General features: G+C 42.7%; 1 protein-coding gene across 2 annotated transcripts in view; it reads left to right on the top strand.

Annotated features, from left to right (window-relative positions):
• Positions 1-20,846, top strand: part of bckdhb (branched chain keto acid dehydrogenase E1 subunit beta) — a 105,415-nt gene that overhangs the window by 71,591 nt on the left and 12,978 nt on the right. The gene's annotated exons all lie outside the window — the stretch shown is intronic.

Raw genomic sequence — 20,846 nt, 5'->3', positions numbered from 1 at the left:
GATCTGATGAAAGCCCTGGGACAAGTACGTAAAAGTAAAAATGTGGGATATTGCCAAAATGGCCACTAAAAGCAAAATGGCGGACTTCCTGTTGCGTTTTTCATAATGCTCCATGAGACTTTTTTTCATGACTGGTCACGATACACCTATATCCAGATTTTGATGAAAATCCGTTATGTGGAAACCTAGGGGCTGGTTCCAGGGGGCGCTGTAGAGCCATTTTGCCACGCCCAATTCCAATTACTCCAGAATACTAAAATATCCGCAGACCTTGAATTTCCTGCAAAGTTTCATAACTTTTTGAGCATGTCTAAACCCTGAAAAAGCCCCCCAAAGGGAAATAATAATAATAATAATAATAATAATAATAATAATAATAATAAAAATCCTTACAGATTCAATAGGGCCTCTCACCATTCGGTGCTCGGGCCCTAACTAGGGCTACGTTGTAGCACTTGCGGGCCCGAGCACCCGCACGTTGAAGCCTGTTGCGGTCGGTGGAGAGAGCGATCGATGACCAAGCGCACATCATCGATCGAGCATGCACTTCTCCACGTTGCATGCGTTTTGCGCTCTGCGGCAGTAGGTTTGCCAGTAGGTGGCGCCATCACTATTATTACGCACAGACATATAGATCTGTTCAAGTAGGCGCTCTGATGTAGCGTGAGAAATTTTGTGTCAATTGGACAATGTTTCCGCAACTTAATTTTCACACTGATCAATAGGTGGCGCTATGATCCTGAACTAATATTCATATCTGGAGCTGTTCTATTCAGGATTGTGATCATAGGTCAGTAGTTTGGAGCCGGTTGGATAATGCAGAGTGGATTAACAAAGTACTTCCTGTTTCCTGGCGAATCAGTAGGTGGCGCTATGACACTGAGGAAATATTGACACATAGAGCTGTTCAGGCTTGGACTCTGACCATGTGACAGAAGTTTTGTAGTGATAGGACAATGCAAAGTGGAGTTATGATAACATCGTGTCCTTTGGCGAAGGAAAATCCTTCGCCGCACATCAATGTTTACACGGTTTGAGGAAACGTCACAATTCTTACCATGATCTAATGACTTGACTGATCTGATTTGAGCTGTATATTGTAAATCAGCCAGGAGCAGTTCATCAAAGTATAAAACATGTCACTTCCTGTAGCCACCAGGGGGCGCTGTAATTTCAAGTCATAATTTCTGTGTAGATGTCATCAGGATGGCACCCTTGTCTTACATGTCTAGTTTGGACTCGATTGGACAATGTATGTCCGAGATACACAACCTCGTGTTTTGATGGCGTTTAATCAAACTCAAGACGCCACGCCACGGTCACACGGTGTGACGAAAGGTCAATCTCTTAATCACTTTTTATCTCCATCTTGTTGTGATGGCACTGATCTTAATTTGAAGTTAATCTGATGAAAGCCCTGGGACAAGTGCATCAAGTAAAAATGTGGAATATGGAAAAAAAATGGCCACTTAATCCAAAATGGCGGCCTCCCTGTTTGGTCAAGCATACCTATCCAAGATATTTTTTTGTTTGTTATGAAACGACACATGTCCCGATAGATTTGTATAAATGTCGGCCATCGTAGTGCCGGGGTTGCCCTATAGGGGGCGCTGGTCAGTTTTTTTGCCACGCCCATTTCTTAAAACCATATGAATATCTTCAGGGGGGGGCTGTTGTTACACACATGTAGTTTGAGAGAGATAGAATCATGAACACTGAAGTTACAGCAATTTCGTGTTTCACGGCGAGTTGATGAACTTTAATGCCACGCCATTCATATGGCGTTTGACGAAAAGTCACAGTAATCTTATGTCTTCATTGTCAATGTCTTGGGACCCATTTGATACAGTTTGACATGGTTGAGGTCAGTGGATGAGGAGAAATTCATCCAAGTGTAAGACAAGCAAAAAACAAGACATTTCCTGTTGCCACCAGGGGGCGCTGCGGTTTTAAGTCATCATTTATGCATAGATGTCATCAGGCGGGGACTATTGTCTTACATGTCTAGTTTGGACTTGATTGGAACATGTATGTCCGAGATACAGATGCCCGTGTTTTGATGGCGTGTAACCAATTTTTAACGCCATGCCACGGTCACACGGTGTGATAAAAAAAAAATCCCTCAACCATTTTTTATCTCCATCTTGTTGTGATGACACTCATCTGAATTTGAAGTTGATCTGATGAAAGCCCTGGGACAAGTACGTAAAAGTAAAAATGTGGGATATTGCCAAAATGGCCACTAAAAGCAAAATGGCGGACTTCCTGTTGCGTTTTTCATAATGCTCCATGAGACTTTTTTTCATGACTGGTCACGATACACCTATATCCAGATTTTGATGAAAATCCGTTATGTGGAAACCTAGGGGCTGGTTCCAGGGGGCGCTGTAGAGCCATTTTGCCACGCCCAATTCCAATTACTCCAGAATACTAAAATATCCGCAGACCTTGAATTTCCTGCAAAGTTTCATAACTTTTTGAGCATGTCTAGACCCTGAAAAAGCCCCCCAAAGGGAAATAATAATAATAACTAGGGCTACGTTGTAGCACTTGCGGGCCCGAGCACCCGCACGTTGAAGCCTGTTGCGGTCGGTGGAGAGAGCGATCGATGACCAAGCGCACATCATCGATCGAGCATGCACTTCTCCACGTTGCATGCGTTTTGCGCTCTGCGGCAGTAGGTTTGCCAGTAGGTGGCGCCATCACTATTATTACGCACAGACATATAGATCTGTTCAAGTAGGCGCTCTGATGTAGCGTGAGCAATTTTGTGTCAATTGGACAATGTTAACACAACTTAATTTTCACACTGATCAGTAGGTGGCGCTATGACCCTGAACTAATATTTATATGTGGAGCTGTTCAGATCAGTATTGTGATCATAGGTCAGTAGTTTGGAGCCGGTTGGATAATGCAGAGTGGATTAACAAAGTACTTCCTGTTTCCTGGCGAATCAGTAGGTGGCGCTATGACACTGAGGAAATATTGACACATAGAGCTGTTCAGGCTTGGACTCTGACCATGTGACAGAAGTTTTGTAGTGATAGGACAATGCACAGTGGAGTTATGATAACATCGTGTCCTTTGGCGAAGGAAAATCCTTCGCCGCACATCAATGTTTACACGGTTTGAGGAAACGTCACAATTCTGACCATGATCTAATGACTTGACTGATCTGATTTGAGCTGTATATTGTAAATCAGCCAGGAGCAGTTCATCAAAGTATAAAACATGTCACTTCCTGTAGCCACCAGGGGGCGCTGTAATTTCAAGTCATAATTTCTGTGTAGATGTCATCAGGATGGCACCCTTGTCTTACATGTCTAGTTTGGACTCGATTGGACAATGTATGTCCGAGATACAGAACCTCGTGTTTTGATGGCGTTTAATCAAACTCAAGACGCCACGCCACGGTCACACGGTGTGACGAAAGGTCAATCTCTTAATCATTTTTTATCTCCATCTTGTTGTGATGGCACTGATCTTAATTTGAAGTTAATCTGATGAAAGCCCTGGGACAAGTGCATCAAGTAAAAATGTGGAATATGGAAAAAAAATGGCCACTTAATCCAAAATGGCGGCCTCCCTGTTTGGTCAAGCATACCTATCCAAGATATTTTTTTGTTTGTTATGAAACGACACATGTCCCGATAGATTTGTATAAATGTCGGCCATCGTAGTGCCGGGGTTGCCCTATAGGGGGCGCTGGTCAGTTTTTTTGCCACGCCCATTTCTTAAAACCATATGAATATCTTCAGGGGGGGGCTGTTGTTACACACATGTAGTTTGAGAGAGATAGAATCATGAACACTGAAGTTACAGCAATTTCGTGTTTCACGGCGAGTTGATGAACTTTAATGCCACGCCATTCATATGGCGTTTGACGAAAAGTCACGTTAATCTTATGTCTTCATTGTCAATGTCTTGGGACCCATTTGATACAGTTTGACATGGTTGAGGTCAGTGGATGAGGAGAAATTCATCCAAGTGTAAGACAAGCAAAAAACAAGACATTTCCTGTTGCCACCAGGGGGCGCTGCGGTTTTAAGTCATCATTTATGCATAGATGTCATCAGGCGGGGACTATTGTCTTACATGTCTAGTTTGGACTTGATTGGAACATGTATGTCCGAGATACAGATGCCCGTGTTTTGATGGCGTGTAACCAATTTTTAACGCCATGCCACGGTCACACGGTGTGATAAAAAAAAAATCCCTCAATCATTTTTTATCTCCATCTTGTTGTGATGACACTCATCTGAATTTGAAGTTGATCTGATGAAAGCCCTGGGACAAGTACGTAAAAGTAAAAATGTGGGATATTGCCAAAATGGCCACTAAAAGCAAAATGGCGGACTTCCTGTTGCGTTTTTCATAATGCTCCATGAGACTTTTTTTCATGACTGGTCACGATACACCTATATCCAGATTTTGATGAAAATCCGTTATGTGGAAACCTAGGGGCTGGTTCCAGGGGGCGCTGTAGAGCCATTTTGCCACGCCCAATTCCAATTACTCCAGAATACTAAAATATCCGCAGACCTTGAATTTCCTGCAAAGTTTCATAACTTTTTGAGCATGTCTAGACCCTGAAAAAGCCCCCCAAAGGGAAATAATAATAATAATAATAATAATAATAATAATAACTAGGGCTACGTTGTAGCACTTGCGGGCCCGAGCACCCGCACGTTGAAGCCTGTTGCGGTCGGTGGAGAGAGCGATCGATGACCAAGCGCACATCATCGATCGAGCATGCACTTCTCCACGTTGCATGCGTTTTGCGCTCTGCGGCAGTAGGTTTGCCAGTAGGTGGCGCCATCACTATTATTACGCACAGACATATAGATCTGTTCAAGTAGGCGCTCTGATGTAGCGTGAGAAATTTTGTGTCAATTGGACAATGTTTCCGCAACTTAATTTTCACACTGATCAATAGGTGGCGCTATGATCCTGAACTAATATTCATATATGGAGCTGTTCTATTCAGGATTGTGATCATAGGTCAGTAGTTTGGAGCCGGTTGGATAATGCAGAGTGGATTAACAAAGTACTTCCTGTTTCCTGGCGAATCAGTAGGTGGCGCTATGACACTGAGGAAATATTGACACATAGAGCTGTTCAGGCTTGGACTCTGACCATGTGACAGAAGTTTTGTAGTGATAGGACAATGCACAGTGGAGTTATGATAACATCGTGTCCTTTGGCGAAGGAAAATCCTTCGCCGCACATCAATGTTTACACGGTTTGAGGAAACGTCACAATTCTGACCATGATCTAATGACTTGACTGATCTGATTTGAGCTGTATATTGTAAATCAGCCAGGAGCAGTTCATCAAAGTATAAAACATGTCACTTCCTGTAGCCACCAGGGGGCGCTGTAATTTCAAGTCATAATTTCTGTGTAGATGTCATCAGGATGGCACCCTTGTCTTACATGTCTAGTTTGGACTCGATTGGACAATGTATGTCCGAGATACAGAACCTCGTGTTTTGATGGCGTTTAATCAAACTCAAGACGCCACGCCACGGTCACACGGTGTGACGAAAGGTCAATCTCTTAATCACTTTTTATCTCCATCTTGTTGTGATGGCACTGATCTTAATTTGAAGTTAATCTGATGAAAGCCCTGGGACAAGTGCATCAAGTAAAAATGTGGAATATGGAAAAAAAATGGCCACTTAATCCAAAATGGCGGCCTCCCTGTTTGGTCAAGCATACCTATCCAAGATATTTTTTTGTTTGTTATGAAACGACACATGTCCCGATAGATTTGTATAAATGTCGGCCATCGTAGTGCCGGGGTTGCCCTATAGGGGGCGCTGGTCAGTTTTTTTGCCACGCCCATTTCTTAAAACCATATGAATATCTTCAGGGGGGGGCTGTTGTTACACACATGTAGTTTGAGAGAGATAGAATCATGAACACTGAAGTTACAGCAATTTCGTGTTTCACGGCGAGTTGATGAACTTTAATGCCACGCCATTCATATGGCGTTTGACGAAAAGTCACGGTAATCTTATGTCTTCATTGTCAATGTCTTGGGACCCATTTGATACAGTTTGACATGGTTGAGGTCAGTGGATGAGGAGAAATTCATCCAAGTGTAAGACAAGCAAAAAACAAGACATTTCCTGTTGCCACCAGGGGGCGCTGCGGTTTTAAGTCATCATTTATGCATAGATGTCATCAGGCGGGGACTATTGTCTTACATGTCTAGTTTGGACTTGATTGGAACATGTATGTCCGAGATACAGATGCCCGTGTTTTGATGGCGTGTAACCAATTTTTAACGCCATGCCACGGTCACACGGTGTGATAAAAAAAAAATCCCTCAATCATTTTTTATCTCCATCTTGTTGTGATGACACTCATCTGAATTTGAAGTTGATCTGATGAAAGCCCTGGGACAAGTACGTAAAAGTAAAAATGTGGGATATTGCCAAAATGGCCACTAAAAGCAAAATGGCGGACTTCCTGTTGCGTTTTTCATAATGCTCCATGAGACTTTTTTTCATGACTGGTCACGATACACCTATATCCAGATTTTGATGAAAATCCGTTATGTGGAAACCTAGGGGCTGGTTCCAGGGGGCGCTGTAGAGCCATTTTGCCACGCCCAATTCCAATTACTCCAGAATACTAAAATATCCGCAGACCTTGAATTTCCTGCAAAGTTTCATAACTTTTTGAGCATGTCTAGACCCTGAAAAAGCCCCCCAAAGGGAAATAATAATAATAATAATAATAATAATAATAATAATAATAATAATAATAATAATAAAAATCCTTACAGATTCAATAGGGCCTCTCACCATTCGGTGCTCGGGCCCTAACTAGGGCTACGTTGTAGCACTTGCGGGCCCGAGCACCCGCACGTTGAAGCCTGTTGCGGTCGGTGGAGAGAGCGATCGATGACCAAGCGCACATCATCGATCGAGCATGCACTTCTCCACGTTGCATGCGTTTTGCGCTCTGCGGCAGTAGGTTTGCCAGTAGGTGGCGCCATCACTATTATTACGCACAGACATATATATCTGTTCATGTAGGCGCTCTGATGTAGCGTGAGCAATTTTGTGTCAATTGGACAATGTTAACACAACTTAATTTTCACACTGATCAGTAGGTGGCGCTATGACCCTGAACTAATATTTATATGTGGAGCTGTTCAGATCAGTATTGTGATCATAGGTCAGTAGTTTGGAGCCGGTTGGATAATGCAGAGTGGATTAACAAAGTACTTCCTGTTTCCTGGTGAATCAGTAGGTGGCGCTATGACACTGAGGAAATATTGACACATAGAGCTGTTCAGGCTTGTACTCTTATCATGTGACAGAAGTTTGGTAGTGATAGGACAATGCACAGTGTAATTATGAAAACATCGTGTCCTTTGGCGAAGGATGATCCTTCGCCAAACATCAATGTTTACATGGTTTGAGGAAATGTCACAATTCTGACCTTGATTCAATGACTTGACTGAGTTCATTTGAGCTGTATATCTTAAATCAGCCAGGAGCAGTTCATCAAAGTATAAAACATGTCACTTCCTGTAACCACCAGGGGGCGCTGTAATTTCAAGTCATAATTTCTGTGTAGATGTCATCAGGATGGCACCCTTGTCTTACATGTCTAGTTTGGACTCGATTGGACAATGTATGTCCGAGATACAGAACCTCGTGTTTTGATGGCGTTTAATCAAACTCAAGACGCCACGCCACGGTCACACGGTGTGACGAAAGGTCAATCTCTTAATCACTTTTTATCTCCATCTTGTTGTGATGGCACTGATCTTAATTTGAAGTTAATCTGATGAAAGCCCTGGGACAAGTGCATCAAGTAAAAATGTGGAATATGGAAAAAAAATGGCCACTTAATCCAAAATGGCGGCCTCCCTGTTTGGTCAAGCATACCTATCCAAGATATTTTTTTGTTTGTTATGAAACGACACATGTCCCGATAGATTTGTATAAATGTCGGCCATCGTAGTGCCGGGGTTGCCCTATAGGGGGCGCTGGTCAGTTTTTTTGCCACGCCCATTTCTTAAAACCATATGAATATCTTCAGGGGGGGGCTGTTGTTACACACATGTAGTTTGAGAGAGATAGAATCATGAACACTGAAGTTACAGCAATTTCGTGTTTCACGGCGAGTTGATGAACTTTAATGCCACGCAATTCATATGGCGTTTGACGAAAAGTCACGGTAATCTTATGTCTTCATTGTCAATGTCTTGGGACCCATTTGATACAGTTTGACATGGTTGAGGTCAGTGGATGAGGAGAAATTCATCCAAGTGTAAGACAAGCAAAAAACAAGACATTTCCTGTTGCCACCAGGGGGCGCTGCGGTTTTAAGTCATCATTTATGCATAGATGTCATCAGGCGGGGACTATTGTCTTACATGTATAGTTTGGACTTGATTGGAACATGTATGTCCGAGATACAGATGCCCGTGTTTTGATGGCGTGTAACCAATTTTTAACGCCATGCCACGGTCACACGGTGTGATAAAAAAAAAATCCCTCAATCATTTTTTATCTCCATCTTGTTGTGATGACACTCATCTGAATTTGAAGTTGATCTGATGAAAGCCCTGGGACAAGTACGTAAAAGTAAAAATGTGGGATATTGCCAAAATGGCCACTAAAAGCAAAATGGCGGACTTCCTGTTGCGTTTTTCATAATGCTCCATGAGACTTTTTTTCATGACTGGTCACGATACACCTATATCCAGATTTTGATGAAAATCCGTTATGTGGAAACCTAGGGGCTGGTTCCAGGGGGCGCTGTAGAGCCATTTTGCCACGCCCAATTCCAATTAATCCAGAATACTAAAATATCCGCAGACCTTGAATTTCCTGCAAAGTTTCATAACTTTTTGAGCATGTCTAGACCCTGAAAAAGCCCCCCAAAGGGAAATAATAATAATAATAATAATAATAATAATAATAACTAGGGCTACGTTGTAGCACTTGCGGGCCCGAGCACCCGCACGTTGAAGCCTGTTGCGGTCGGTGGAGAGAGCGATCGATGACCAAGCGCACATCATCGATCGAGCATGCACTTCTCCACGTTGCATGCGTTTTGCGCTCTGCGGCAGTAAGTTTGCCAGTAGGTGGCGCCATCACTATTATTACGCAGAGACATATATATCTGTTCATGTAGGCGCTCTGATGTAGCGTGAGCAATTTTGTGTCAATTGGACAATGTTAACACAAATTAATTTTCACACTGATCAGTAGGTGGCGCTATGACCCTGAACTAATATTTATATGTGGAGCTGTTCAGATCAGTATTGTCATCATAGGTCAGTAGTTTGGAGCCGGTTGGATAATGCAGAGTGGATTAACAAAGTACTTCCTGTTTCCTGGCGAATCAGTAGGTGGCGCTATGACACTGAGGAAATATTGACACATAGAGCTGTTCAGGCTTGTACTCTTATCATGTGACAGAAGTTTGGTAGTGATAGGACAATGCACAGTGGAGTTATGATAACATCGTGTCCTTTGGCGAAGGAAAATCCTTCGCCGCACATCAATGTTTACACGGTTTGACGAAACGTCACAATTCTGACCATGATCTAATGACTTGACTGATCTGATTTGAGCTGTATATTGTAAATCAGCCAGGAGCAGTTCATCAAAGTATAAAACATGTCACTTCCTGTAGCCACCAGGGGGCGCTGTAATTTCAAGTCATAATTTCTGTGTAGATGTCATCAGGATGGCACCCTTGTCTTACATGTCTAGTTTGGACTCGATTGGACAATGCATGTCCGAGATACAGAACCTCGTGTTTTGATGGCGTTTAATCAAACTCAAGACGCCACGCCACGGTCACACGGTGCGACGAAAGGTCAATCTCTTAATCACTTTTTATCTCCATCTTGTTGTGATGGCACTGATCTTAATTTGAAGTTAATCTGATGAAAGCCCTGGGACAAGTGCATCGTGTAAAAATGTGGAATATGGAAAAAAAATGGCCACTTAATCCAAAATGGCGGCCTCCCTGTTTGGTCAAGCATACCTATCCAAGATATTTTTTTGTTTGTTATGAAACGACACATGTCCCGATAGATTTGTATAAATGTCGGCCATCGTAGTGCCGGGGTTGCCCTATAGGGGGCGCTGGTCAGTTTTTTTGCCACGCCCATTTCTTAAAACCATATGAATATCTTCAGGGGGGGGCTGTTGTTACACACATGTAGTTTGAGAGAGATAGAATCATGAACACTGAAGTTACAGCAATTTCGTGTTTCACAGCGAGTTGATGAACTTTAATGCCACGCCATTCATATGGCGTTTGACGAAAAGTCACGGTAATCTTATGTCTTCAATGTCAATGTCTTGGGACCCATTTGATACAGTTTGACGTGGTTGAGGTCAGTGGATGAGGAGAAATTCATCCAAGTGTAAGACAAGCAAAAAACAAGACATTTCCTGTTGCCACCAGGGGGCGCTGCGGTTTTAAGTCATCATTTATGCATAGATGTCATCAGGCGGGGACTATTGTCTTACATGTCTAGTTTGGACTTGATTGGAACATGTATGTCCGAGATACAGATGCCCGTGTTTTGATGGCGTGTAACCAATTTTTAACGCCATGCCACGGTCACACGGTGTGATAAAAAAAAAATCCCTCAATCGTTTTTTATCTCCATCTTGTTGTGATGACACTCATCTGAATTTGAAGTTGATCTGATGAAAGCCCTGGGACAAGTACGTAAAAGTAAAAATGTGGGATATTGCCAAAATGGCCACTAAAAGCAAAATGGCGGACTTCCTGTTGCGTTTTTCATAATGCTCCATGAGACTTTTTTTCATGACTGGTCACGATACACCTATATCCAGATTTTGATGAAAATCCGTTATGTGGAAACCTAGGGGCTGGTTCCAGGGGGCGCTGTAGAGCCATTTTGCAACGCCCAATTCCAATTACTCCAGAATACTAAAATATCCGCAGACCTTGAATTTCCTGCAAAGTTTTATAACTTTTTGAGCATGTCTAGACCCTGAAAAAGCCCCCCAAAGGGAAATAATAATAATAATAATAATAATAATAATAATAATAAAAATCCTTACAGATTCAATAGGGCCTCTCACCATTCGGTGCTCGGGCCCTAATAATAATAAAAATCCTTACAGATTCAATAGGGCCTCTCACCATTCGGTGCTCGGGCCCTAATAATAATAATAATAATAAAAATCCTTACAGATTCAATAGGGCCTCTCACCATTCGGTGCTCGGGCCCTAATAATAATAATAAAAATCCTTACAGATTCAATAGGGCCTCTCACCATTTGGTGCTCGGGCCCTAACTAGGGCTACGTTGTAGCACTTGCGGGCCCGAGCACCCGCACGTTGAAGCCTGTTGCGGTCGGTGGAGAGAGCGATCGATGACCAAGCGCACATCATCGATCGAGCATGCACTTCTCCACGTTGCATGCGTTTTGCGCTCTGCGGCAGTAGGTTTGCCAGTAGGTGGCGCCATCACTATTATTACGCACAGACATATATATCTGTTCATGTAGGCGCTCTGATGTAGCGTGAGCAATTTTGTGTCAATTGGACAATGTTAACACAACTTAATTTTCACACTGATCAGTAGGTGGCGCTATGACCCTGAACTAATATTTATATGTGGAGCTGTTCAGATCAGTATTGTGATCATAGGTCAGTAGTTTGGAGCCGGTTGGATTATGCAGAGTGGATTAACAAAGTACTTCCTGTTTCCTGGCGAATCAGTAGGTGGCGCTATGACACTGAGGAAATATTGACACATAGAGCTGTTCAGGCTTGGACTCTGACCATGTGACAGAAGTTTTGTAGTGATAGGACAATGCACAGTGGAGTTATGATAACATCGTGGCCTTTGGCGAAGGAAAATCCTTCGCCGCACATCAATGTTTACACGGTTTGAGGAAACGTCACAATTCTGACCATGATCTAATGACTTGACTGATCTGATTTGAGCTGTATATTGTAAATCAGCCAGGAGCAGTTCATCACAGTATAAAACATGTCACTTCCTGTAGCCACCAGGGGGCGCTGTAATTTCAAGTCATAATTTCTGTGTAGATGTCATCAGGATGGCACCCTTGTCTTACATGTCTAGTTTGGACTCGATTGGACAATGTATGTCCGAGATACAGAACCTCGTGTTTTGATGGCGTTTAATCAAACTCAAGACGCCACGCCACGGTCACACGGTGTGACGAAAGGTCAATCTCTTAATCACTTTTTATCTCCATCTTGTTGTGATGGCACTGATCTTAATTTGAAGTTAATCTGATGAAAGCCCTGGGACAAGTGCATCAAGTAAAAATGTGGAATATGGAAAAAAAATGGCCACTTAATCCAAAATGGCGGCCTCCCTGTTTGGTCAAGCATACCTATCCAAGATATTTTTTTGTTTGTTATGAAACGACACATGTCCCGATAGATTTGTATAAATGTCGGCCATCGTAGTGCCGGGGTTGCCCTATAGGGGGCGCTGGTCAGTTTTTTTGCCACGCCCATTTCTTAAAACCATATGAATATCTTCAGGGGGGGGCTGTTGTTACACACATGTAGTTTGAGAGAGATAGAATCATGAACACTGAAGTTACAGCAATTTCGTGTTTCACGGCGAGTTGATGAACTTTAATGCCACGCCATTCATATGGCGTTTGACGAAAAGTCACGGTAATCTTATGTCTTCATTGTCAATGTCTTGGGACCCATTTGATACAGTTTGACATGGTTGAGGTCAGTGGATGAGGAGAAATTCATCCAAGTGTAAGACAAGCAAAAAACAAGACATTTCCTGTTGCCACCAGGGGGCGCTGCGGTTTTAAGTCATCATTTATGCATAGATGTCATCAGGCGGGGACTATTGTCTTACATGTCTAGTTTGGACTTGATTGGAACATGTATGTCCGAGATACAGATGCCCGTGTTTTGATGGCGTGTAACCAATTTTTAACGCCATGCCACGGTCACACGGTGTGATAAAAAAAAAATCCCTCAATCATTTTTTATCTCCATCTTGTTGTGATGACACTCATCTGAATTTGAAGTTGATCTGATGAAAGCCCTGGGACAAGTACGTAAAAGTAAAAATGTGGGATATTGCCAAAATGGCCACTAAAAGCAAAATGGCGGACTTCCTGTTGCGTTTTTCATAATGCTCCATGAGACTTTTTTTCATGACTGGTCACGATACACCTATATCCAGATTTTGATGAAAATCCGTTATGTGGAAACCTAGGGGCTGGTTCCAGGGGGCGCTGTAGAGCCATTTTGCCACGCCCAATTCCAATTACTCCAGAATACTAAAATATCCGCAGACCTTGAATTTCCTGCAAAGTTTCATAACTTTTTGAGCATGTCTAGACCCTGAAAAAGCCCCCCAAAGGGAAATAATAATAATAATAATAATAATAATAATAATAATAATAATAATAATAATAAAAATCCTTACAGATTCAATAGGGCCTCTCACCATTCGGTGCTCGGGCCCTAATAATAATAATAATAACTAGGGCTACGTTGTAGCACTTGCGGGCCCGAGCACCCGCACGTTGAAGCCTGTTGCGGTCGGTGGAGAGAGCGATCGATGACCAAGCGCACATCATCGATCGAGCGTGCACTTCTCCACGTTGCATGCGTTTTGCGCTCTGCGGCAGTAGGTTTGCCAGTAGGTGGCGCCATCACTATTATTACGCACAGACATATATATCTGTTCATGTAGGCGCTCTGATGTAGCGTGAGCAATTTTGTGTCAATTGGACAATGTTAACACAACTTAATTTTCACACTGATCAGTAGGTGGCGCTATGACCCTGAACTAATATTCATATATGGAGCTGTTCTATTCAGGATTGTGATCATAGGTCAGTAGTTTGGAGCCGGTTGGATAATGCAGAGTGGATTAACAAAGTACTTCCTGTTTCCTGGCGAATCAGTAGGTGGCGCTATGACACTGAGGAAATATTGACACATAGAGCTGTTCAGGCTTGGACTCTGACCATGTGACAGAAGTTTTGTAGTGATAGGACAATGCACAGTGGAGTTATGATAACATCGTGTCCTTTGGCGAAGGAAAATCCTTCGCCGCACATCAATGTTTACACGGTTTGAGGAAACGTCACAATTCTGACCATGATCTAATGACTTGACTGATCTGATTTGAGCTGTATATTGTAAATCAGCCAGGAGCAGTTCATCAAAGTATAAAACATGTCACTTCCTGTAGCCACCAGGGCGCGCTGTAATTTCAAGTCATAATTTCTGTGTAGATGTCATCAGGATGGCACCCTTGTCTTACATGTCTAGTTTGGACTCGATTGGACAATGTATGTCCGAGATACAGAACCTCGTGTTTTGATGGCGTTTAATCAAACTAAAGACGCCACGCCACGGTCACACGGTGTGACGAAAGGTCAATCTCTTAATCACTTTTTATCTCCATCTTGTTGTGATGGCACTGATCTTAATTTGAAGTTAATCTGATGAAAGCCCTGGGACAAGTGCATCAAGTAAAAATGTGGAATATGGAAAAAAAATGGCCACTTAATCCAAAATGGCGGCCTCCCTGTTTGGTCAAGCATACCTATCCAAGATATTTTTGTGTTTGTTATGAAACGACACATGTCCCGATAGATTTGCATAAATGTCGGCCATCGTAGTGCCGGGGTTGCCCTATAGGGGGCGCTGGTCAGTTTTTTTGCCACGCCCATTTCTTAAAGCCATATGAATATCTTCAGGGGGGGGCTGTTGTTACACACATGTAGTTTGAGAGAGATAGAATCATGAACACTGAAGTTACAGCAATTTCGTGTTTCACGGCGAGTTGATGAACTTTAATGCCACGCCATTCATATGGCGTTTGACGAAAAGTCACGGTAATCTTATGTCTTCATTGTCAATGTCTTGGGACCCATTTGATACAGTTTGACATGGTTGAGGTCAGTGGATGAGGAGAAATTCATCCAAGTGTAAGACAAGCAAAAAACAAGACATTTCCTGTTGCCACCAGGGGGCGCTGCGGTTTTAAGTCATCATTTATGCATAGATATCATCAGGCGGGGACTATTGTCTTACATGTCTAGTTTGGACTTGATTGGAACATGTATGTCCGAGATACAGATGCCCGTGTTTTGATGGCGTGTAACCAATTTTTAACGCCATGCCACGGTCACACGGTGTGATAAAAAAAAAATCCCTCAATCATTTTTTATCTCCATCTTGTTGTGATGACACTCATCTGAATTTGAAGTTGATCTGATGAAAGCCCTGGGACAAGTACGTAAAAGTAAAAATGTGGGATATTGCCAAAATGGCCACTAAAAGCAAAATGGCGGACTTCCTGTTGCGTTTTTCATTATGCTCCATGAGACTTTTTTTCATGACTGGTCACGATACACCTATATCCAGATTTTGATGAAAATCCGTTATGTGGAAACCTAGGGGCTGGTTCCAGGGGGCGCTGTAGAGCCATTTTGCCACGCCCAATTCCAATTACTCCAGAATACTAAAATATCCGCAGACCTTGAATTTCCTGCAAAGTTTCATAACTTTTTGAGCATGTCTAGACCCTGAAAAAGCCCCCCAAAGGGAAATAATAATAATAATAAAAATCCTTACAGATTCAATAGGGCCTCTCACCATTCGGTGCTCGGGCCCTAATAATAAAAATCCTTACAGATTCAATAGGGCCTCTCACCATTCGGTGCTCGGGCCCTAATAATAATAATAATAATAATAATAAAAATCCTTACAGATTCAATAGGGCCTCTCACCATTCGGTGCTCGGGCCCTAATAATAAAAATCCTTACAGATTCAATAGGGCCTCTCACCATTCGGTGCTCGGGCCCTAACTAGGGCTACGTTGTAGCACTTGCGGGCCCGAGCACCCGCACGTTGAAGCCTGTTGCGGTCGGTGGAGAGAGCGATCGATGACCAAGCGCACATCATCGATCGAGCATGCACTTCTCCACGTTGCATGCGTTTTGCGCTCTGCGGCAGTAGGTTTGCCAGTAGGTGGCGCCATCACTATTATTACGCACAGACATATAGATCTGTTCAAGTAGGCGCTCTGATGTAGCGTGAGAAATTTTGTGTCAATTGGACAATGTTTCCGCAACTTAATTTTCACACTGATCAATAGGTGGCGCTATGATCCTGAACTAATATTCATATATGGAGCTGTTCTATTCAGGATTGTGATCATAGGTCAGTAGTTTGGAGCCGGTTGGATAATGCAGAGTGGATTAACAAAGTACTTCCTGTTTCCTGGCGAATCAGTAGGTGGCGCTATGACACTGAGGCAATATTGACACATAGAGCTGTTCAGGCTTGGACTCTGACCATGTGACAGAAGTTTTGTAGTGATAGGACAATGCACAGTGGAGTTATGATAACATCGTGTCCTTTGGCGAAGGAAAATCCTTCGCCGCACATCAATGTTTACACGGTTTGAGGAAACGTCACAATTCTGACCATGATCTAATGACTTGACTGATCTGATTTGAGCTGTATATTGTAAATCAGCCAGGAGCAGTTCATCAAAGTATAAAACATGTCACTTCCTGTAGCCACCAGGGGGCGCTGTAATTTCAAGTCATAATTTCTGTGTAGATGTCATCAGGATGGCACCCTTGTCTTACATGTCTAGTTTGGACTCGATTGGACAATGTATGTCCGAGATACAGAACCTCGTGTTTTGATGGCGTTTAATCAAACTCAAGACGCCACGCCACGGTCACACGGTGTGACGAAAGGTCAATCTCTTAATCACTTTTTATCTCCATCTTGTTGTGATGGCACTGATCTTAATTTGAAGTTAATCTGATGAAAGCCCTGGGACAAGTGCATCAAGTAAAAATGTGGAATATGGGAAAAAAATGGCCACTTAATCCAAAATGGCGGCCTCCCTGTTTGGTCAAGCATACCTATCCAAGATATTTTTTTGTTTGTTATGAAACGACACATGTCCCGATAGATTTGTATAAATGTCGGCCATCGTAGTGCCGGGGTTGCCCTATAGGGGGCGCTGGTCAGTTTTTTTGCCACGCCCATTTCTTAAAACCATATGAATATCTTCAGGGGGGGGCTGTTGTTACACACATGTAGTTTGAGAGAGATAGAATCATGAACACTGAAGTTACAGCAATTTCGTGTTTCACGGCGAGTTGATGAACTTTAATGCCACGCCATTCATATGGCGTTTGACGAAAAGTCATGGTAATCTTATGTCTTCATTGTCAATGTCTTGGGACCCATTTGATACAGTTTGACATGGTTGAGGTCAGTGGATGAGGAGAAATTCATCCAAGTGTAAGACAAGCAAAAAACAAGACATTTCCTGTTGCCACCAGGGGGCGCTGCGGTTTTAAGTCATCATTTATGCATAGATGTCATCAGGCGGGGACTATTGTCTTACATGTCTAGTTTGGACTTGATTGGAACAAGTATGTCCGAGATACAGATGCCCGTGTTTTGATGGCGTGTAACCAATTTTTAACGCCATGCCACGGTCACACGGTGTGATAAAAAAAAAATCCCTCAATCATTTTTTATCTCCATCTTGTTGTGATGACACTCATCTGAATTTGAAGTTGATCTGATGAAAGCCCTGGGACAAGTACGTAAAAGTAAAAATGTGGGATATTGCCAAAATGGCCACTAAAAGCAAAATGGCGGACTTCCTGTTGCGTTTTTCATAATGCTCCATGAGACTTTTTTTCATGACTGGTCACGATACACCTATATCCAGATTTTGATGAAAATCCGTTATGTGGAAACCTAGGGGCTGGTTCCAGGGGGCGCTGTAGAGCCATTTTGCCACGCCCAATTCCAATTACTCCAGAATACTAAAATATCCGCAGACCTTGAATTTCCTGCAAAGTTTCATAACTTTTTGAGCATGTCTAGACCCTGAAAAAGCCCCCCAAAGGGAAATAATAATAATAATAATAATAATAACTAGGGCTACGTTGTAGCACTTGCGGGCCCGAGCACCCGCACGTTGAAGCCTGTTGCGGTCGGTGGAGAGAGCGATCGATGACCAAGCGCACATCATCGATCGAGCATGCACTTCTCCACGTTGCATGCGTTTTGCGCTCTGCGGCAGTAGGTTTGCCAGTAGGTGGCGCCATCACTATTATTACGCACAGACATATATATCTGTTCATGTAGGCGCTCTGATGTAGCGTGAGCAATTTTGTGTCAATTGGACAATGTTTCCGCAACTTAATTTTCACACTGATCAGTAGGTGGCGCTATGACCCTGAACTAATATTTATATGTGGAGCTGTTCAGATCAGTATTGTGATCATAGGTCAGTAGTTTGGAGCCTGTTGGATAATGCAGAGTGGATTAACAAAGTACTTCCTGTTTCCTGGTGAATCAGTAGGTGGCGCTATGACACTGAGGAAATATTGACACATAGAGCTGTTCAGGCTTGTACTCTTATCATGTGACAGAAGTTTGGTAGTGATAGGACAATGCACAGTGTAATTATGAAAACATCGTGTCCTTTGGCGAAGGATGATCCTTCGCCAAACATCAATGTTTACATGGTTTGAGGAAATGTCACAATTCTGACCATGATCTAATGACTTGACTGATCTGATTTGAGCTGTATATTGTAAATCAGCCAGGAGCAGTTCATCAAAGTATAAAACATGTCACTTCCTGTAGCCACCAGGGGGCGCTGTAATTTCAAGTCATAATTTCTGTGTAGATGTCATCAGGATGGCACCCTTGTCTTACATGTCTAGTTTGGACTCGATTGGACAATGTATGTCCGAGATACAGAACCTCGTGTTTTGATGGCGTTTAATCAAACTCAAGACGCCACGCCACGGTCACACGGTGTGACGAAAGGTCAATCTCTTAATCACTTTTTATCTCCATCTTGTTGTGATGGCACTGATCTTAATTTGAAGTTAATCTGATGAAAGCCCTGGGACAAGTGCATCAAGTAAAAATGTGGAATATGGAAAAAAAATGGCCACTTAATCCAAAATGGCGGCCTCCCTGTTTGGTCAAGCATACCTATCCAAGATATTTTTTTGTTTGTTATGAAACGACACATGTCCCGATAGATTTGTATAAATGTCGGCCATCGTAGTGCCGGGGTTGCCCTATAGGGGGCGCTGGTCAGTTTTTTTGCCACGCCCATTTCTTAAAACCATATGAATATCTTCAGGGGGGGGCTGTTGTTACACACATGTAGTTTGAGAGAGATAGAATCATGAACACTGAAGTTACAGCAATTTCGTGTTTCACGGCGAGTTGATGAACTTTAATGCCACGCCATTCATATGGCGTTTGACGAAAAGTCACGGTAATCTTATGTCTTCATTGTCAATGTCTTGGGACCCATTTGATACAGTTTGACATGGTTGAGGTCAGTGGATGAGGAGAAATTCATCCAAGTGTAAGACAAGCAAAAAACAAGACATTTCCTGTTGCCACCAGGGGGCGCTGCGGTTTTAAGTCATCATTTACGCATAGATGTCATCAGGCGGGGACTATTGTCTTACATGTCTAGTTTGGACTTGATTGGAACATGTATGTCCGAGATACAGATGCCCGTGTTTTGATGGCGTGTAACCAATTTTTAACGCCATGCCACGGTCACACGGTGTGATAAAAAAAAAATCCCTCAATCATTTTTTATCTCCATCTTGTTGTGATGACACTCATCTGAATTTGAAGTTGATCTGATGAAAGCCCTGGGACAAGTACGTAAAAGTAAAAATGTGGGATATTGCCAAAATGGCCACTAAAAGCAAAATGGCGGACTTCCTGTTGCGTTTTTCATAATGCTCCATGAGACTTTTTTTCATGACTGGTCACGATACACCTATATCCAGATTTTGATGAAAATCCGTTATGTGGAAACCTAGGGGCTGGTTCCAGGGGGCGCTGTAGAGCCATTTTGCCACGCCCAATTCCAATTACTCCAGAATACTAAAATATCCGCAGACCTTGAATTTCCTGCAAAGTTTCATAACTTTTTGAGCATGTCTAGACCCTGAAAAAGCCCCCCAAAGGGAAATAATAATAATAATAATAATAATAATAATAATAATAATAAAAATCCTTACAGATTCAATAGGGCCTCTCACCATTCGGTGCTCGGGCCCTAATAATAATAAAAATCCTTACAGATTCAATAGGGCCTCTCACCATTCGGTGCTCGGGCCCTAATAATAAAAATCCTTACAGATTCAATAGGGCCTCTCACCATTCGGTGCTCGGGCCCTAAAAATCCTTACAGATTCAATAGGGCCTCTCACCATTCGGTGCTCGGGCCCTAATAATGCCTACAGTTTCAATAGGGCCTCTCACCATTCGGTGCTCGGGCCCTAAAAAGAACAATAAAAAGAATAATGCCTACAGTTTCAATAGGGCCTCTCACCATTCGGTGCTCGGGCCCTAACAAGTGGGTAAAGGAAAGACAAGTGAGATGTTGATGACTCTTGGCTTTATTCAGTGGTAGATGGGAATCGTCCTTCTGCAATAATGTTAGGTTCCATAAAACCCAAATGCAAATGCATAAAAGGTGGAGAACTCTGATATCTATGATTTTACAGTTGGCCTTGCGTACCAACCTAAATCAGCCCTTCAGCTCATACCATTGTTTTTATATGCAATTTTACACACACACGCATGCATGCGCACACACAGACACACACTTAGAGAAGTAAGCAGACATTATTAGTAACGCTCAGCTCTTGACCACATACTACATTAAGCTCTCATGTCTGCAATTCACCACAGCACACACAAATTAATATACAAAATGCACAAACTTGCAATTTGCAAATATTCCAGAATAAATATTCAGCCTT

Source organism: Platichthys flesus, chromosome 11, assembly GCF_949316205.1.
Source record: "Platichthys flesus chromosome 11, fPlaFle2.1, whole genome shotgun sequence".
Lineage (NCBI taxonomy): Eukaryota > Metazoa > Chordata > Actinopteri > Pleuronectiformes > Pleuronectidae > Platichthys > Platichthys flesus.
This window is presented reverse-complemented; position numbering and strand designations above follow the sequence as displayed.